The 19302-nt window shown below is 46.0% G+C and overlaps 1 pseudogene; it reads right to left on the bottom strand.

The window, feature by feature from the left end:
• Positions 1-13571: 13571 nt before the first annotated feature.
• LOC129839610 (uncharacterized) lies at positions 13572-16111 on the bottom strand (annotated as a pseudogene).
• Positions 16112-19302: the final 3191 nt, after the last annotated feature.

Raw genomic sequence — 19302 nt, 5'->3', positions numbered from 1 at the left:
CATCATTGGACTTCTATTGTTTTATTCTGTGTTACAGCATTTAACGCACATAATGCAAAAAATGTATAATTTGTAATAAAAAAACATGACTCTTTTTGAATAATTTAACAGACACCACAACGACCTTAGAAAGCACTAATCACTCTGCACTAATACCAGTCTGTCTATCCCGCCCTCTATCTACCATTCATAGTGACAATAGTGGTAAGTGGATCATTTGTCCAGTTTTGCAATAGTCTAACTAGCAATCACTGGGTAACATGGGGTAAGATGCCCCCCCCCCCCCCCCCCCCCCCTCCCCCCTAAGATCAATGTCTAATTGCTGACACAAAATAGCAAAGGTGGATGATGGCGATGCTTAGGGTAACAAACTATAAAGGTGAATAAATGGCCACAGTCAACAGATGTTATTTAATCAAATACATTTTTGGGGGAAAGGGGCATATTGCCCAGGTACCCTGGGAGCTTCATAAAACTGTAAAACCAGTCTATGCTTGCCAACTGCCTTTCTTTATTGATTGTGTTTTGGATTCCCATCCTCTCCACTAGGTCAAAGGCAAGTTTTCACATCACATGATGTAAGTCCAAAAAGGGCTCTTTACATTTTTGGGACATGACTCACCAGATCACATTTGAAAGAGCTAGTGAAGACTGGTAACCCACCCAAATGGCTGTGGCCTGGGGTTTTTGCCTACTTGTCTTGGTGGCGCCTCAGGGTTTTGGGTGGTACATTAAAAGCATGGGCATCTATCTTAATGCCCTGCCCATTTTCAATAGCATTTAGGGCACAAATCAAATGAAATCAAATTTTATTTGTCACATACACATGGTTAGCAGATGTTAATGCGAGTGTAGCGAAATGCTTGTGCTTCTAGTTTCGACAATGCAGTAATAACCAACGAGTAATCTAACCTAACAATTCCACAACTACTACCTTATACACACACAAGTGTAAAGGGATAAAGAATATGTACAAAAAGATATATGAATGAGTGATGGTACAGAACGGCATAGGCAAGATGCAGTAGATGGTATAGAGTACAGTATATACATATACATATGAGATGAGTAATGTAGGATATGTAAACATTATATTAAGTGGCATTGTTTAAAGTGGCTAGTGATAAATTTTTACATAAATTTCCATCAATTCCCATTATTAAAGTGGCTAGAGTTGAGTCAGTATTTTGGCAGCAGCCACTAAATGTTAGTGGTGGCTGTTTAACAGTCTGATGGCCTTGAGATAGAAGCTGTTTTGGATTCCAGACTGCACAACGAAGCGCATCTTCGCAACTCTCATCTGAAAAATATGCTAGTGTAACCGGTTCTGCACCGGTACATTTCTGCGTTGTGTTCTGGTAAGGTGTAGGTGTAAGATAAGGCTCTTGTCACAATTCAGCCAGTTGTCTCTCTTTTAATTACTGCATGGAATGGATACAAATACAAAAATACTGCTGCAGTCTGGAATCCATACAAGTATATTTGCCTCTCCTCATCACGCTCTGAGCAAACGCCGTAGTAAGAGTATAAACAAAAAATACATTGTACAAAATGTACATGTTCATATTTTCAAGACTCATTACATTTTCTAAATGTTGTACACCAATAATTTGCTAATAAGTGCAAAATATTTCATAGAGTGTACTATTGTACCATTATACCTGAAGCATACCAATGGAGCAACAATGCCATTTTTGACATGCCCGGGCAAGTAACAAAATGAACGACAGCTAACTAGGCATATTGAACATGAAATACAAAATCGTCACATTTCACAACATACCTGCATGGAATGGATACAAATGCAAGGCAAAGGTTACTGCTGCAGTCTGGACTCCATACAAGTATATTTGCCCGATGAAAAAAAAAAGACAGTGCTGAAACTTTAACTCACGATGTCTGCACCTGAAATAGACCCTCTCCCGCCACAAAGCTAACGATAGTTGAGCTAGCCTAGCAAAGTTGCACTCGAACATTATCCCCATACACATGAATATACACTGCTCAAAAAAATAAAGGGAACACTTAAACAACACAATGTAACTCCAAGTCAATCACACTTCTGTGAAATCAAACTGTCCACTTAGGAAGCAACACTGATTGACAATAAATTTCACATGCTGTTGTGCAAATGGAATAGACAACAGGTGGAAATTATAGGCAATTAGCAAGACACCCCCAGTAAAGGAGTGGTTCTGCAGGTGGTGACCACAGACCACTTCTCAATTCCTATGCTTCCTGACTGATGTTTTGGCCACTTTTGAATGCTGGCGGTGCTTTCACTCTAGTGGTAGCATGAGACGGAGTCTACAACCCACACAAGTGGCTCAGGTAGTGCAGCTCATCCAGGATGGCACATCAATGCGAGCTGTGGCAAGAAGGTTTGCTGTGTCTGTCAGCGTAGTGTCCAGAGCGTGGAGGCGCTACCAGGAGACAGGCCAGTACATCAGGAGACGTGGAGGAGGCCGTAGGAGGGCAACAACCCAGCAGCAGGACCGCTACCTCCGCCTTTGTGCAAGGAGGAGCAGGAGGATGACTGCCAGAGCCCTGCAAAATGACCTCCAGCAGGCCACAAATGTGCATGTGTCTGCTCAAACGGTCAGAAACAGACTCTATGAGGGTGGTATGAGGGCCCGACGTCCACAGGTGCTTACAGCCCAACACCGTGTAGAACGTTGGGCATTTGCCAGAGAACACCAAGATTGGCAAATTCGCCACCGGCGCCCTGTGCTCTTCACAGATGAAAGCAGGTTCACACTGAGCACATGTGACAGACGTGACAGAGTCTGGAGACGCCGTGGAGAACGTTCTGCTGCCTGCAACATCCTCCAGCATGACCGGTTTGGCGGTGGGTCAGTCATGGTGTGGGGTGGCATTTCTTTGGGGGGCCGCACAGCCCTCCATATGCTCGCCAGAGGTAGCCTGACTGCCATTAGGTACCGAGATGAGATCCTCAGACCCCTTGTGAGACCATATGCTGGTGCGGTTGGCCCTGGGTTCCTCCTAACGCAAGACAATGCTAGACCTCATGTGGCTGGAGTGTGTCAGCAGTTCCTGCAAGAGGAAGGCATTGATGCTATGGACTGGCCCGCCCGTTCCCCAGACCTGAATCCAATTGAGCACATCTGGGACATCATGTCTCGCTCCATCCACCACAGACTGTCTAGGAGTTGGCGGATGCTTTAGTCCAGGTCTGGGAGGAGATCCCTCAGGAGACCATCCGCCACCTCATCAGGAGCATGCCCAGGCGTTGTAGGGAGGTCATACAGGCACGTGGAGGCCACACACACTACTGAGCCTCATTTTGACTTGTTTTAAGTAACAACAACCATACCCAAAAGGCACAATATCCACAACCAAGGGAAGGTAGTGTAGGAGGGGGGGGCGTTTTTAGAATCAATACCCAAACTCACACGGGGCCCAAGGGCAGTACAGGGGGACAGCCTGTCACTTCGCACACAGGGCCCTTGCCAGGAATGTTGAATCTGTGAGTGTCCACCACAACCTCTCAGTTATCCAAAACTATATGTTGTATCCTGTCTGTGGAATGTTGAGGATGTGACAATAGATCCAGCTTTCAGCAGTGTAGCAAACCACGTATCAGTTATCCAACACTTGATGTTCTACATTTTTACATTTACATTTTAGTCATTTAGCAGACGCTCTTATCCAGAGCGACTTACAAGTACATACATTCATACTTTTTTTTGTACTGGCCCCCCGTGGGAATCGAACCCACAACCCCGGCGTTGCAAGCGCCATGCTCTACCAACTGAGCCACACGGGACCTCTAGCCAACGTACTAATACAGGGAAGTACTTATAAGTCAGTTTGGGTTGTTACAAGAGTTTACATTTATCAACACTGGGGAAGAGGTATCAGCTATAACAAGTAGGACTATTATGGGTAACCTGTTCATCTTCGTTGCAACAATCCACTTGTCTCTATGTATGCATCTGTACGAAAAGCACAGTGTAATCAGTGATGGACCTGTGCTTGAAGAAGACTACCTGGGTGTGGATGGGGGACTTGACCTTGACGGAGAATATCGTGGTATGGATTGGGGATCTGAGTTTGACGGAGAAAATGGGGTTGTGAACGAAGGCCCTGAGTTTGTGAACGGAGGCCCTGAGGTTGACAGACCCGGATTACAAGGGAGATCTAGAGTGGCCCGCTCTATCCAAGGTGGTTCGGATGACCACTCTATGCCTGACCTCATTGGAGTAGAGAAAGGTTATTGCTACAGGAACATTTGTAGGCAATTTGACACCTGGAACGTTACTTACCGGGTGACATTGATGAAACCATACCAAGTGTATAAACTTGATGGTAAATGTCTGCCTATCACTCTAGTGCGCTACTACGGAAAAGGAAAGCCTGACGTCTCAGTGTTCTCTGTGGTGTTTAACTGGAAGACAACGTCTACTCAGTCTCTAATACCCAGTGGATCACAATACAAGGCAGGTGTACAGATCTTGGTGAACTGTGCATCTGGAAGAGACATGGATGGTCCCGGAACAGCCGTGGTAGATCGGCCTTACTACGCAGCCTGTCCTGTGGACTGTACCGGATACAACGTGAACACTGGTGCCAGACTACATTCCCTGGGTCTCAGTGTACTGAAGACTGAAGGTGTGAGGATGATGGACTTGTCATCGGTGTCACTGAATCTGACACTGCTCCGAGAAAGTATGGGGGAGATGTAATTATCCTAACAGTTTAAATGTTATATTGTATTAATTTGGTACTATGGTGATGTGGACCTCTTTTATCAATAAAGTACAGTGGTAACACTTGACAGTTGCTTCTCTGAGCATACTTTATTTTTTACTTGCATTCAACAGCATTATAAACTATAACATGGCTACCCAAGCCCTCACAGTGAGCAAGCCTGGAAGCCTTATAGGCTCCTGTGGCTTCTGTCAAGCTCTGTGTGTTTGATGACGCTTTCCTTAGGTCCGCCCTATCATGACTCAGTCAGCAAGCATGGAAGCCTTATAGGCTCCTGTGGCTTCTGTCAAGCTCTGTGTGTTTGATGACGCTTTCCTTAGGTCCGCCCTATCATGACTCAGTCAGCAAGCATGGAAGCCTTATAGGCTCCTGTGGCTTCTGTCAAGCTCTGTGCGATTGATGACGCTTTCCTTAGGCCCGCCCTATCATGACTCAGTCTGCAGAACTGTGGGTCTTTGACAATAGGGGCCAAAGCGATATATTAATGACTATACTGATGTCTCTCAAGAAGCAGAACAGAGTGTATAATGGCACATAGGAAATCAGAGTCTTTCTACACACTCAGATATTGTAATACAGCAAAGGACAATGACAGTAGCGACGACTCAGACATTGACTTTGTTAGTGGCAGCACATGCAGAGAGCTGCAGTTCAACCCTGTTACAGTTGAAGATGCCCAGTTGCTGTGCACTAGGCTGAAGGTGCAGTGCAAGAAGAGGTCTAGGTCTTCAGTCATACTGCGTCTGGTGTGTTAGGTGCTCCGTGTAAGAATGTGAAAATAAAAGGTGACGGAAATTGTTTCTTCAGAGCGGTCAGTGAAGCACTATGTGGTACAGAGGAGTACCATGAGCCAATTCGAAATGTGGTGGGTGGTGCAGCAGCTACAGAGCAAACAACATACGTATAGGACCATCCTGAGAGTGTGTTACCGTTCAGTGTCAGAGTACATTACGGAGTCCAACATGAATTGTTTAGGTAGTTGGGCGACCGAAGTGGAGATTCAAGCCGCTGCAGACATGTTGGGTGTAAGCATATATACATACTATACCAACCGTTGGATTGAATACAGATCTAATGGTTTAGAGGTGTCTAAGCAGGGCATATATTTGGAGAATAGTCGGAACCATTACGAGACAGTCGTTTGTGTCAAGAGGCCTCAGACTCAGTCTTGTTACGGTTACTGCCAGGGTTATGAGATTGGGAACAGCCATATACCACAAGCAGTTAGGTCCTCAGGCTCCAAATCATCTGATTCCGAAAGCAGTTCGGGAGCGGCCATCGCAGGTGACTACGAGGATTGGATGTGTGATGATTATCAGGACAATTGTCAAGAGGACTACACCCATAACCGAGATACTCCCGGTGCTGACATGGAGGATACCAGAGACCAGGAGGCTGAAACCAGTCCCCGTTCAACCGATAGTCTTGTGGACTACGACATTTACGATTCCGAGGAGTCAGACTACGAGGTCCACACCCAAGACGTCGACAGTGAACAGCTCTACTGTGAACAGGTTGACGACGAAGAGGTGGTCTACTGTGAAGAGGTCTATGGTGAAGAGGTTGACACCGGCGCTGTCGTGGAATGTGAAGAAGTCGATGATGACGAGGTGGTGGACTGTGACGACGTGTACGATGAAGAGGTTTACGACGACGAGGTGGTGGACTGTGAAGACGTGTACGATGAAGAGGTTGACGATGGCGAGGTGGTGGACAGCAACGAAGGCTACAGCGAAGAGGGTGGCGAGGTACAGGTTTACTGTGAAGATGGTCACGACTCGATTCCAGCTGTGGAAGATTCGAGAAGGCAACATTCGATGGAAAGCATGCTTAGTTGGTCTATACTGAACACATCATGGCATTCCTTCCTAGAATGGCTGGGGGAGCGCTGGTGGGGATCAGTCTCTAAAGAGCAGATTATCACATTCATGGATACAGCTAACAGTCACAAAGGGGACATTGTCGTCGCAGCACACTTCGGTGGCATGCAAGGAGGACTGTGTTCGATTAAGGTGAAGACACAGGATTCAGTCATGACCTTTACTGTTGTTATTAGTCGAGGCAGGTACATCTGTACCGATATGGTACAAGGTCTATTTTCAACTCCTATTGACATTATGAAAGTTCTGGTGCGTAAACTGGGAGAAGGACACTTGCTACGTAGACCCAGGTGGATGGCTCATAACCCCAAATACTTTGCTATGACACAATAGTGGACGAGCTGCGTTATATTGTAAAGCTGATAAAAGGCTCATGGTGGGGAGCTGCATTCCTCAGTTTGGAAATGTCCCCACCACATGGTAAAGTGATAGAGCTTCTACGAATGAGGACAAACAAGCACACCAACCCAGCTGCCGCAATCCATTATATGAATGAGAACAGTTTGGGATACCTGTTTGATATTGTAACTGCCAAGGGGAAGAGATTCAAGGTGACGTTTGATAACTTGGGGTTTACGATTGGGACAGGTGCACACTTTCCAGATATCACATCTATTCTTTCCCGCATCTGCTGCCTTGAAGATGCAACCTTTGTAGCCCGACCAAAGAACCACATCTTTGGGGATGAAGGCCTGGAACGTCACCCAGGTGTCACAGATGCCAGACACACTGTCTAGAGTAGGAAAGATATAGGTGGAGAGCATATGTAATCACTGTCATATCGCTTGGTAAATGTGCCATTACAAAGTGCTTGTGGTGTATTATTCAATGTCCATATCCTTCTGTGAATAAAGACAATAATATCCTGAGCAAGAATACCAGGTCACATTTATTTACAGAGTACATAACATTTACATACATCCATACCAAAAGTAGGACATAGTGGCAGCTCAAAAATGAATAAAATGGGTTCAGTGTAGTTAAGTCTCAACACATTGCAACCTAGTCATCTCCATCCTCATCAGCTCCATCCTCATCATCTCCATCCTCATCAGCTCCATCCTCATCATCGGCCATATACTTGAGCGAAAGAGACATAACCACATTACCAACAAGTCATACACACAAGCAAAAGTGTCATCACAGTATACACTACCATATCTACCATTTCATCTTCTGCATTGTTCAACTGGGGAAGAGGAGGTAAAGCTAGGTGAGGTTGAGGCCGGTTGACGACTTCTGGGGGAAACAGTGGAGGAGCTTGTTACAAGACAAGCTTCCTAGGTCCCTCATTGTCAGACGATAGTATGTAATCACTCTCCTGAATGTGTATTAAAGACATGGGAAATGTATCACTTATACGTGGTATACTTTACAACAGTGAATGAAAGGACATCAAACCGAGTACCTACAGAACGGGTCAGGATTATGGTAGATACCTGTGGAATAGAGACGGGTGTTAGAATCAGTACAAGCTAAATGCCTATGATGAGCATGGTCTATGAAAGAGGTGTCTATAGAGTATGATATAACATGCGTCTATCTTACCAGCCTCAGCTCGCTATTGTCAGTTTCTATACCACTCTCCACATGATCAGAGGTCGGAAATGCACAATTGCCTGAGGTAAGGAGATATAGGTCCATGATTAGCTGTTAAATGCGACAGTTGCAGTAGGTGTCACAGTTAAACACCTTTTCATGAGTGGGTTAAGTTACGGGTTAGGTGTGGTTGTACAGAGGTGAAAGCTGTTCGTAAGGCTGCATGTGATCATAATCATGATGAGCAACTAGCCACGTCTCTAGCAACAACAGTTAGAAAACATAAGGCCCTTTCCTGGGGTTGGTGAGAGTGTGCGGCTTTGGGATATGGTTCCACTTTTCCTACTACTTACAATGGCTGAATCACAAGAACTATGATACCAATTAGATACATATAGCAAAATAGGTAAGTGGTTGGAAGATGGCCTATATGGGGAGAAGACAATTTGACTCACTCCGTGTCGCTAAGCAAAGGAAATATGGCAACTGGCCTCTATTGAACAGATCCTGGCTTCCACTGGTAGAATGGCTGGGTGAGAGGTGGTGGGGCTCCGTCTCTAAAGAGCAGCTAATGTCATCCCTAAATAGACCCGAAGTTACTGTAGGAGCTATTGCCATCACGGCCTACTTTGGTGACATGCAGGGAGGAGTGTGTTCCTGTATGGTGAAGAGCACTGACAATACTCTCATCCCATTTGATATACACGTCACCCAAGGCTATTACAAATGCACTGAGTTCCTAGACTGGGACAGAGGTGACCCTGTTGAGCTAATAACCGATGTGCTTAAAGCAGTCCCAAGCGGTTACTTGATGGCTAGACCAAGAGACATACCTGATGAACAGAACAATTGGTCTGGCAAATGTGTAGTGGAAGGGATGCGTGAAATGATACAGCTACTAGAGGGTGCATGGTGGGGACATTCGACGGGCAGTTCCCCAAGGTCATCAAATCACATTGAAGTTATACAGGACCTAAAAAAAGATGGAAGATGAATACCCCAAGCCAGCTGCAGCGATCTGTTATATGAATGAAGAGGAATATGGATACCTCTTCGAAATTGTAACATCAAAAGGACAACCATACAAGGTCACGTTTGATAAGTCTGGGTTTGTGCTTGATTCAGATATACACTTTAACTCAATGACAAGTTTGCTGGACCATATGACAACGGTTGTAAAGGTTTCCTTTGTACCAAGACCCCTTTCTACAACACGGGACCTGTGCATGAGCAAGATGGATGTAACAGGAGGGAGAAGGAGGGGACCAGTGGAGACAAGTGGAGGCCTACCCAGTCTCAAACGTCCCATACAGACTAGCCCCTATGACCAGAGGTATAGGCCATGACCATTGTGTTACTGTACATCTCAATTAATATTTGTGACAGTATATGTGTCATTGTAATATACATTACATATCATTCTTTTGACATGCAATCAATAAAGTGTATCACCAGTCATGTCAGAGCCTTGTTCTTTTTATTCACATACATTACAAAGAGCAGTACCGTTGCAACTACACATGTTTCACAAAGTCATTATAGCTGGGCTATCCACCCGGTACTGCTTCATCCAACCGTGTCTGTGCTATCCAAAAAGGCTCCAGTCATGCCACAATGCCTTGGTTATTCATCCTTGGCCTGTTACTCAACCACTTGAGTGCATCCAACCTTGTCTCTAAATCCACACATTATCCATTCATCCAAGCTAGGGTGTTTAGCTACTCATCTACCACTCATCATAAAGTGGCTGTTGTATCCACAGAGGCTTACTTTCTCCAGCCCTGTCTTGTGTATCTCCCCACCACCTGGGCAAGACTCTACTTGTTTATCCAGCCCTTGGGCACTCGTCCAACTGTTTCTGTGCTGTCCAACAAGGGTCCATTCGTGTCACAATGCATTGGTTATTCATCCGTGGCTTGTTAATTCAACCTTTGCTGTGTTTGTCTCTATATCCACATATTATCCATATATCCAACCTATGGTGTTTCGGAACTCATCTACCACTCATCGTTAGGTGGCTGTTGTGTCCACACAGGCTTACTTTCTCCAACCTTGTCTGTTTATCTTCTCGTCACCTGGGCAACGGCTCTACTTGTTTATCTAGCCCTGGGCACTCATCCAACCTTATCTGTGCTGTCCAACTCTCTGTGTTTACCCAACCGAGTATTACAGGGAGGCAGTTAAATAGCAAGGTCTGTTCTTAGGATATTAAAACAGTTTGCCTGTCGCAGCACTGGGGAAGAAATATCAAGTGTGTATTCGAAATGACTGGGATGGAAGTGACCTATGGAAACTGGCCTCTATTGGACAGATCATGGCTTTCATTTGTAGAGTCACTGGGTGACCACTGGTGGGGTTCCGTATCTGAGGAACAAATGATATCTTTTCTCAATAGACCCGAGGTGAAGGTGGGAGCTTTTGCCATAGCGGACTACCGTGGAGCGGAACCCGGAGGAGTGTGTTCATGTATGATGAAGACAGGGGATTGTGGCATTATCTCATTCGCCATATATGTCACTGGAGGCCGTTACAAATGCACCGACTTCCTACAGTGGGAATACAGTCAACCAGCAAAAATTATAGAAGACATGATTGCAAATTACCCAGGAGGGTAACCTGATGGCTAGACCTAGAGCCATACCTGGTGGTCAAAGCAAGGGGACTTGCATACGTGTAGTGGAAGAGATGCATACTATGATACAGTTACTAAAGAGTGCATGGTGGGGACTGTCTCTTGGGCAGTCGCCAAATGGTAGGTCCCCAGGGTCATGTGAGCACACTGCCTTGTTAAACAGTCTAAAGAGTATGCAAAGTGAAAACTTCAACCCTGCTGCTGCAATATGTTACATGGATGAACACCGCTCTGGATACCTCTTTGACATTGTAACAGGGAAAGGAAAGGTATACAAGGTCATGTTCGATGGGTCTGGCTTTCGATGTGGGACCAATCTACACTTCTCCACCATAGGAGAGTTGATTGACTACATGAGAGGGGCTAGGAATGTAACTTTTGTGCCACGACCTTCCCCCTAACGTGAGGGGAGACAATGACAAGGATGGAGTAGGATCGAAGGACACAAGAGGGTTCGATATTCTCAGCACAAGGCTATGGATATGAATAGTGAACTCTTTTCATAACATACTCTGTAAGCTATTATACAATGTTACAGCTAGAGTGTACTTTTTCTTTACATGAATAAACCAAATCAATGGTGTCTTTTGCCTTTATTCAATATATTTGTGAAACATTACTGTATAACATAGTCCTCCTGCACATATCACGCACTTGTTGTTAACCCATACATGTTGCCCCATAGTAAAAGTTATACCAATCCCTTAAAGACATATGGTTATTCCACATAAACTTCAACTGGGTTCTCCTGATCAACACCTCGGTGCTTAACTGTGTGACAGTAGCAAGACTGTCAATGTCTTCTTCCTCACATCCCTCTGCAAGCCTCAGCCCATGGATGAGTTTTGTGTATATGTCCCAGAGTGTTGTTCCATAGAGTATGGTGATTGAGAGATGCCCAGTGATTTCACCTATGTTTTCAGAGGGGCTCTGGATCAAGACTTTGATGTGAGGCCTATTTTCGTCTACAATGGCAATGTTGTCCGCGTACTCACTCATGGTCTGGTACAGTGCGGTGACGTATTTCATCACAGCATATGGGATGACAGTGCCCCCCCCATACGTGTGTCTACAAGGGAAAGATGTACAGTCGAGGTCTTGAAGGCTCGCAGGGTTGCCATTGCCATCTCCTGAGTGACTCTGTGGAGAATTCCAAGGTCGTCAAGGGAGGCAGATCGCCCAAGAGCTAGGACATTTCTGAGAGCATCATAGTCCTTGTCAGTGCTGAGTTGATGGGAAGGTATGCACACGTAGCTGTCTGCACACTGGGGGAAAGAAAATGATGCTATTCCACTGGGTCCCCTGGTAATGCTGACAAAGCCTTTCGCCGAACACAGGCCGCATATGAATTGAAACTCCCCTCGGGTAGAAGCGACCAGAACGTCTAAAGCTCCTTTCGCTCTGTCCGAGGCCCAGAGACTGTTTGACATCATGAAGGCTAAGACATTGATGGGAGCCTGCCTGTTGTCGTCATCATAGACAGATAGGGCTCGATTGAAAGGCACTGTGTCCGTGCCAGCTATCTTGATAGAGGAGCCACCGTTAATGTCAACGTTCCACTGGGATGAAAGTTTAGATGGATCATTAGTCAGGATCCTTGTCTTGTTGTCATTGAGGACAGTGAACTTGACTGGTATTTTGTCCAAGGTGCCTTGCTTGTATGCGGTAACTGTCATGTTGTCAATGATGAACAGAGTGCAGTCTCCAAAGGGTATGAGCCCTTGCAAGTCAATATTGAACATGGTAGGCTGATGTGCTTCACTGACCTTGTTCATTGTGTGGGTGAACACATACTCCTTTTGACTGAAAGACATCTTTACCCGTGCTTGGGATGCTAAAGGTATACTATCACCGGTCTGTACTCAATGCATGTATACGAAATGGTATATGCAGTGCTTTTCGTCTCGATCTACGTTCAGGCAAATGTTGAACAGTGTCACCGTTGCCAGGCCGGGTCAGGATCACGAGAGCCACCGTCTTTCATTGACACACCGTCCTATCCTTCTCTTCTTGTCTTCACCGTAGACACGCTGGATAAGCCTGTGACCGGGGATATTGTTGGTGAACAGGTCCTTGTAGAAGTTTTTACAACCGGTGCAATGATACGTAACCACCCTGCAGTCAGAGGGAGGACGTCTCCTCTTTCCGAGCGTGGCCCGGACAGGGGTGATCCACTTTTTCTCCTTAAAGCCAGAGGTAACGCGTCTACCCATTTTAGCTTCGTTCCTGCCATTATTTTGGCCATTTTTCGTTTCAGAGTCTGGTTGGCTCTCTCTACGAGGCCCTGAGATTGGGGCCGATATACCGACCCAAACTTATGGGTGATCCCCAATGCCTGCTCGACCTCCTTCAGGTGTTCGTTCTTGAAGTGGGACCCATTGTCGGATCGGATCATTCGAGGGACCCCAAATCTTGGAATGAGATCCCTCCTTAGCCACTTGACTGCCTTAGCATCCTCTCTTGCAGTTGGAATGGCTTCCACCCATCTGGTGAACCTATCCACCATCACTAACAGGTATCTTTTCCCTTCAACTCGGTTGTCTTGTCCCATGTCCGGGAAGTCAATGCATACATCTTGAAAGAGTGCATCTGGTATGGGAAAACTCCCAATCACTGCTGCCAGTGCAACCTTGTTGTTGTAACCTTTGCAGATTTCACAGCTTTCTGACACTTCTCTTGTCATGTCTTGCATGTGTGGATGCCACCACACAATTTCCAGGGCCTTTGCCACGCTCTTCCAACCCCCATGTGCTTTGTTGTGTTCCTCCCGTATCATTGACCTGAGCAGCTTAATGGGGGCCACCGTTTTCCCATTGTGTGATCTCCAGATTCCTTGGTGATCTCTTCTGGCTCCATGTCTTTTCCACAGTTTGTTCATACACATCTGCTGCCTCCTGTAACTGTCTCACAGTATCTATGGTTAATTCATCTTGGGTCTCTTCAGTCCGTTGTATCATCTGTTGGGTAGTATAACCACCTGCCTCCTTCGCCACTTGATCTGCCACGTCATTTCCTTCCCTGATCTTTGTGTTTTCCTTGCTGTGTCCTTTACATTTCATGATGGCCACACTTGTCGGTAGTTGGATTGATTCAATTAATCTCTGTACCTCTTGTTTGTGCTTTATGGGTTCATTCGAGCTAGTCAGATAGCCCCTCATCCATTGTGGGCCATCAATGTGTGCAATGCCGCGGGCATATGCAGAGTCTGTGTAGATGTTCACTCTTTTTCCTTTGCTCAGTTCCAATGCTCTCCTTAGTGCTCTGAGTTCGGCCAACTGGGCTGAGGCCTCAGATGGGTCCAATTTCTTTGCTTCTACCACTTCGTATGTTCCTGCCATTCCTTCTTGCTTCACCACTGCATAGGATGCTATGTTACCTTCTCCTGGTGTCTGTGACCTGTAACAACAGCCGTCCGTAAACAGGGTCTCTGCTGTTCCTTCCAATGGGACATTCTGTAGGTCCATTCTGACCTTTACTTTTGCTGCCCTGTCCTCACAAATGTGTGATTCCCCGTTCCCCATTCCATCAGTCATGTTGGTCACCTCTGTCACATAGGTGATGTGTCTGGCTGTTATCATTGTTGTGATATTTGATTTCCTTTTGCTCGATAGGGTGAACAGTTTAGAGCCAATAAAGGCGGTCACTCCATGATCTGTGTTGATTTCCAGAGGATGTCTCATAACGATATGAGCAGTTTTACCAATTGCCTTTGACAGGGCAGCAATGTGTCTTGCACAATCAGTTTGGCCACATTCAATGTTGTCCAATTGTGCACTGTAGGTAATGTAACACTCTTCTCTCCCCCTTTTGTTTCTGATAAAGGATGGAATGAACATACCCATCCTGTTCGGAAACATCCAACCTAAACGGGATGGTGTAATCAGGCAGGGACAGAGCCTCAGCTTGGGCAAGGGTTTGTTTCAGTGCAATGAAAACCGCTTCTGCTTCTATGGTCCAAGTGAGCTTGGCTGTTAGGTTCCTGTTACCTGCCTCCCGGAGTATGGCCCTGAGTGGTTGAACTTTCAAGCAGTATTCTGGTACATGAGTTCTGCTATACCCAGTGAGTCCAAGAAATGACAAGAGATGTTGTACAGTTGTGGGCTTTGGGTGCTCCAGGATAGAAGTCCTCTGGGCTGATCAGGCTGACACAGCCTGACCTCTTCCAGAGAGTACTCTTCCCAGAAACTGAACGGTTCTTCTACAGCTTTGAACTTTTTCACGTTTCACTTTGTATCCCTTATCGGCCACATGTTTGAGAAGGAGTTCAGTTGCCTGTAGACAGGTCTCTGAAGTTGATGCGGCCAACAACAGATCATCAACGTATTGGAGAAGGGGGACCCCTTCTGGCAAGGTGAGTTCTTCCAGGTGCTCCTTTAGGATAGAATTGAAAATTCCGGGGAAGTCCCGATATCCCATTGGCATTCTGGAGTAAGTAAGACATTGATTTTGATAGGTGAAAGCAAACAAAGGCTGTGAGTCTTCATGGAGTGGGATACAGAAGAAGGCATTAGCCAGATCAATAACAGAGAACCAGTCCTGGGTTGGAGAGATGTTCTGCAGTGCCAGGTAAGGATCGGGGACAGGTCTCACGTCTGGAATTGTAACATCATTTATGGGCCTGAAATCTTGAACCATCCTCCACTTACCCGTACTTCCTTTTTTAACCGGTAAAATGGGTGTATTCCAAGGTGACGTAGTGTGGAACAGCACACTACTATTCTGTAACCCAGCAATAGTAGGTTCAATTCCTCTCACCTTCTCTTCACTCAAAGGGTATTGAGGCCTGTAGACAGGAAGGTGGGCAGTAGTATCTGTCCTAACCTGGATTTTAATAGGCTCCACATCCACCAGTCCCAAATCTTCTGGAGGTCCACAGCTTTTCAGAAATCCTTGAGAGCATGTTATCAGTGTCTGGATGATCGGTCATTTCTCTCCCATGGAAACGAGCCCGTCGTACCACTTCAGGGATCGAGGTGTCCTCTACGTTGATCCTTATTCTCCATACCTGGGTTTCCCCCATTTGGGCCGTGGACACGTTAGAGATATTAATTTTAGTCCATGTCAGGGTCTCAGCCAGTTTGATTGCAGGACCAAGAGAACGAGCTTCATATCCGAACCCAACCATCAGCGTAACATGTGGGGCCGAGTCTGAATCCATTGTAAACCAGTTGTCACAGAGATCCACGTCACCATCCATCATTACACAGTTGGTGGCCACTCCCTCCTTGAGAACGTATAAGTGATTGCTGTGCACCGTAGGGCGTCTGTCAACCATGTCTTCAAACCATGCCTCGTCGTATATTTCATCCTTGTCCATAGAGTAGTTCATTGTAACATGTGGGGGGGGGGTCATCCGGTGGGTAATAGGCATTCAGAGTTTGTATCCATGGTTTCCACTGTTGGAACGTACGACACACCCTTGGGGTGTCAGGATCACTATCCAACAGTTTTAACCAGTAGATGTAGGTTTCGTTATCTAAATCTTCTTGTGCGTCTCCTAGGTATAGCATCCTGGGTGGGTCTGAAAACTTTTCCATCATAAGGATTGGCATCAAATCGTTGCGTGCATTCCTGTTCCATTACAGTATATGCTGCAGCCTAGTTTGGAGAGTAGGTCTCTTCCCATCAGTCCTGTGGAACACTCTGGATTGTATAGGAATTGATGTGTAACTTTTTGTTCATCCCAGTAGACATCCAGTGGGACAGTAAATGGCTTTCTAATAATTGTTCCCGAAACCCCCGAGAAAGTTTGCGTCTTATTAGTGAGTGGATAGTATGTTTGAACAGAAGACCAGGTACAACCGGTATCAATTAACATGTACTGTTCTTTACCTCCAATTAAGCATTTAACAATAGGTTCTTTGTTGGGTGGAAATGTGTATATTGTGGCACTGGTGTTCTTTGGGGTCTTGGGGCTTCATTGGTATGGACCGGGGCCTTGATATGGTCCCTGGTTCTCACCCAACCATGACATGCTGGGAATGAGGTCTGCGTTGGGAAGTGGGGTAGGTCCCATGTTGCCTGGGCCTGATGCTTGTGTTTGTTGGTAAGGTACAGCATATACCCTTCCTCCCCCTCTCTGTCCCTGCCATCCTCCTCTACCTCTTGGTGCTCCCCATTGTCCCCTCCCCCTTTGTGGTCCGTAACCCGAGCTGTACCCCCTGCCCCTAGGTGGGGCTCGTGGTCTGGGATCCATTGTATAACCTTCATTATAAGGCTGATCACATTCTCTAGCCCAGTGTCCCTGCCCCCCACAGTTGTAACAGGTCAGATCAAGTCCGCCCCTGCCTGGAGCTCTCTGAGGCCATGGTTCTGCCCACCCAGTTCCTCCATATGCATTCCTTTGTGGTGCCATCAGACCTGCTGTAGACTGCACCACGGCTGCTACTGCATCACCGGTGTGTGTGTCAGCCACTGGGGGTTGTGATGTGCTGGTGAGAGGCATCTGTCTGGCAGGCTTTTCCTCTTGTAGTTGTTTCTTCAATACCTTCTTTTGTAGTTGTTTCATTTCCTCTTCCTCCTTTCTCTTGCCTTCTCTGTATCTCTCCACATGGTGTTGGGCAATTTTAGTGAACTCCATGACATTTTGGGCCGTGATTCCCACTACTTTTTCACATTCAGTGCGCACATGTTCGGGCAGGCCCTTCAAACACTAGTCCAAGAACATCATTGCAGTCTTTTCTGGCTCAGCATTCCAAGCTTGCCTCCATAGTATTCTAGCTTTCTTCATGTAGAGAGGTATTGTCTCCTCCTGTTCCAATACCAGGGTCCTCATTAGTTGAGGTCTGGGCTGAGTGGGGTATTTTCTCCGGATAGCAGCCTACATTCTGTTCCGATACTGGTCAAATCGTGTCTGGGTGGTGAATCATATTTCATCATATTTCCCTTGTACCCGCCCATAGCCTTACTGCGAGTATTATGAGCTGGTCCTGCTTGGGCATCACATAGATCCCCTTTAAATCCACCATTGATATAGTAGGTTGCCTCCCCCTGAGGCTTCTCTTGTTCTTCCACCTCTTGGCTACAAAGGCCCAGTTGTATGATGTGGCCCCCACCCCCACCAGTTCCCCTTTGCTGTCCTCTCCCTTCCTCCTTCCTTCTATGTTCTTCTTCCATTATATCTAGAGTCTGTTTTATGCGCCTCAGTTCCTCCTCTTCTTTTCGTGCCTTTGTCTGTAACTCTTCCCATTCTCTCTTTCGTTCTCTCTCTTTCTCTCGTGTCTGTGTCAAGCTGTCTTCTGTCCATAACTGACCTCTATTATGTCCACTCTCTTTGTCCATTTCTGCACGCCCCTTGTATCCACTTGCACAACTTTCTTCCATACTGCACAGATCACCCACACTTCCTCTATCTCCTCCCCGGATCCTGCTTAGCTCCGCCACTCCATCCCGCAATGCGCGGGATGCCCCATCAATTTCGCTCTTTCGGTCTTGAGCCAACGGGACCCAAATCTGGTCATGGTGCCCTTCTGGTCTTTTGTTATATTTGACAATTGCGTTTACATCCAATACCAGAGCCATCATCTTCGGCCCTTCATAGGGTGGAGGCTCAGTGGCTGTGGGTAGTTGGGGGTATAATCGCCCTGGGGTGGGTGTGAGTGGTGTGGACTCTTACACATTTTCCACAATTTCTCCAACATTGCCAATCCAATTCTCTCTTTTAGTTTAGCCTTTTCCATCGCGTCTCTTGTCTTTCCTTTGCTTGGTTCTCCCCCGTTTCCATTCAGTACTTGCCTTATACATTTTTCGTCTCAGTAAGTCTATGATGCGCCCCGGCTCAACCTCTACAGGGAGCACAGTGGGAGAGACAATACAGCCCTCCTCAATCCATTCGCCATACATCTTGTCACATCGCTTTTCCCACTCCTTACCCCCATTTATTTCTAGAGCAGATTTCAACGTCTTCAATACCTTTTCAATTTCTGGAGACATTATATATTCCGTGCGTATACTCGCGTATGTGTGTAAATTAATTTAAAAAAGTAAAATCTACCTTTTTTCTTGTATAATATTATTATTATTATTTTTATTTTTTACATAAACAAAATTAATCTCAACACATTCAATTATGCACTGTGGGTCCCCTAAGATACCAGCACCGACTGCAATATCTAATAAACACTGCTCAAAAAAATTAAGGGAACACTTAAACAACACAATGTAACTCCAAGTCAATCACACTTCTGTGAAATCAAACTTTCCACTTAGGAAGCAACACTGATTGACAATAAATTTCACATGCTGTTGTGCAAATGGAATAGACAAAAGGTGGAAATTATAAGCAATTAGCAAGACACCCCCAATAAAGGAGTGATTCTGCAGGTGGTGACCACAGACCACTTCTCAGTTCCTATGCTTCCTGGCTGATGTTTTGGTCACTTTGGAATGCTGGCGGTGCTCTCACTCTAGTGGTAGCATGAGACGGAGTCTACAACCCACACAAGTGGCTCAGGTAGTGCAGCTCATCCAGGATGGCACATCAATGCGAGCTGTGGCAAGAAGGTTTTCTGTGTCTGTCAG

The sequence above is a fragment of the Salvelinus fontinalis genome, chromosome 40 (genome assembly GCF_029448725.1).
Source record: "Salvelinus fontinalis isolate EN_2023a chromosome 40, ASM2944872v1, whole genome shotgun sequence".
Lineage (NCBI taxonomy): Eukaryota > Metazoa > Chordata > Actinopteri > Salmoniformes > Salmonidae > Salvelinus > Salvelinus fontinalis.
The sequence above is the reverse complement of the archived record's forward strand: the minus strand, read 5'-3'. Positions and strand labels throughout refer to the sequence as shown.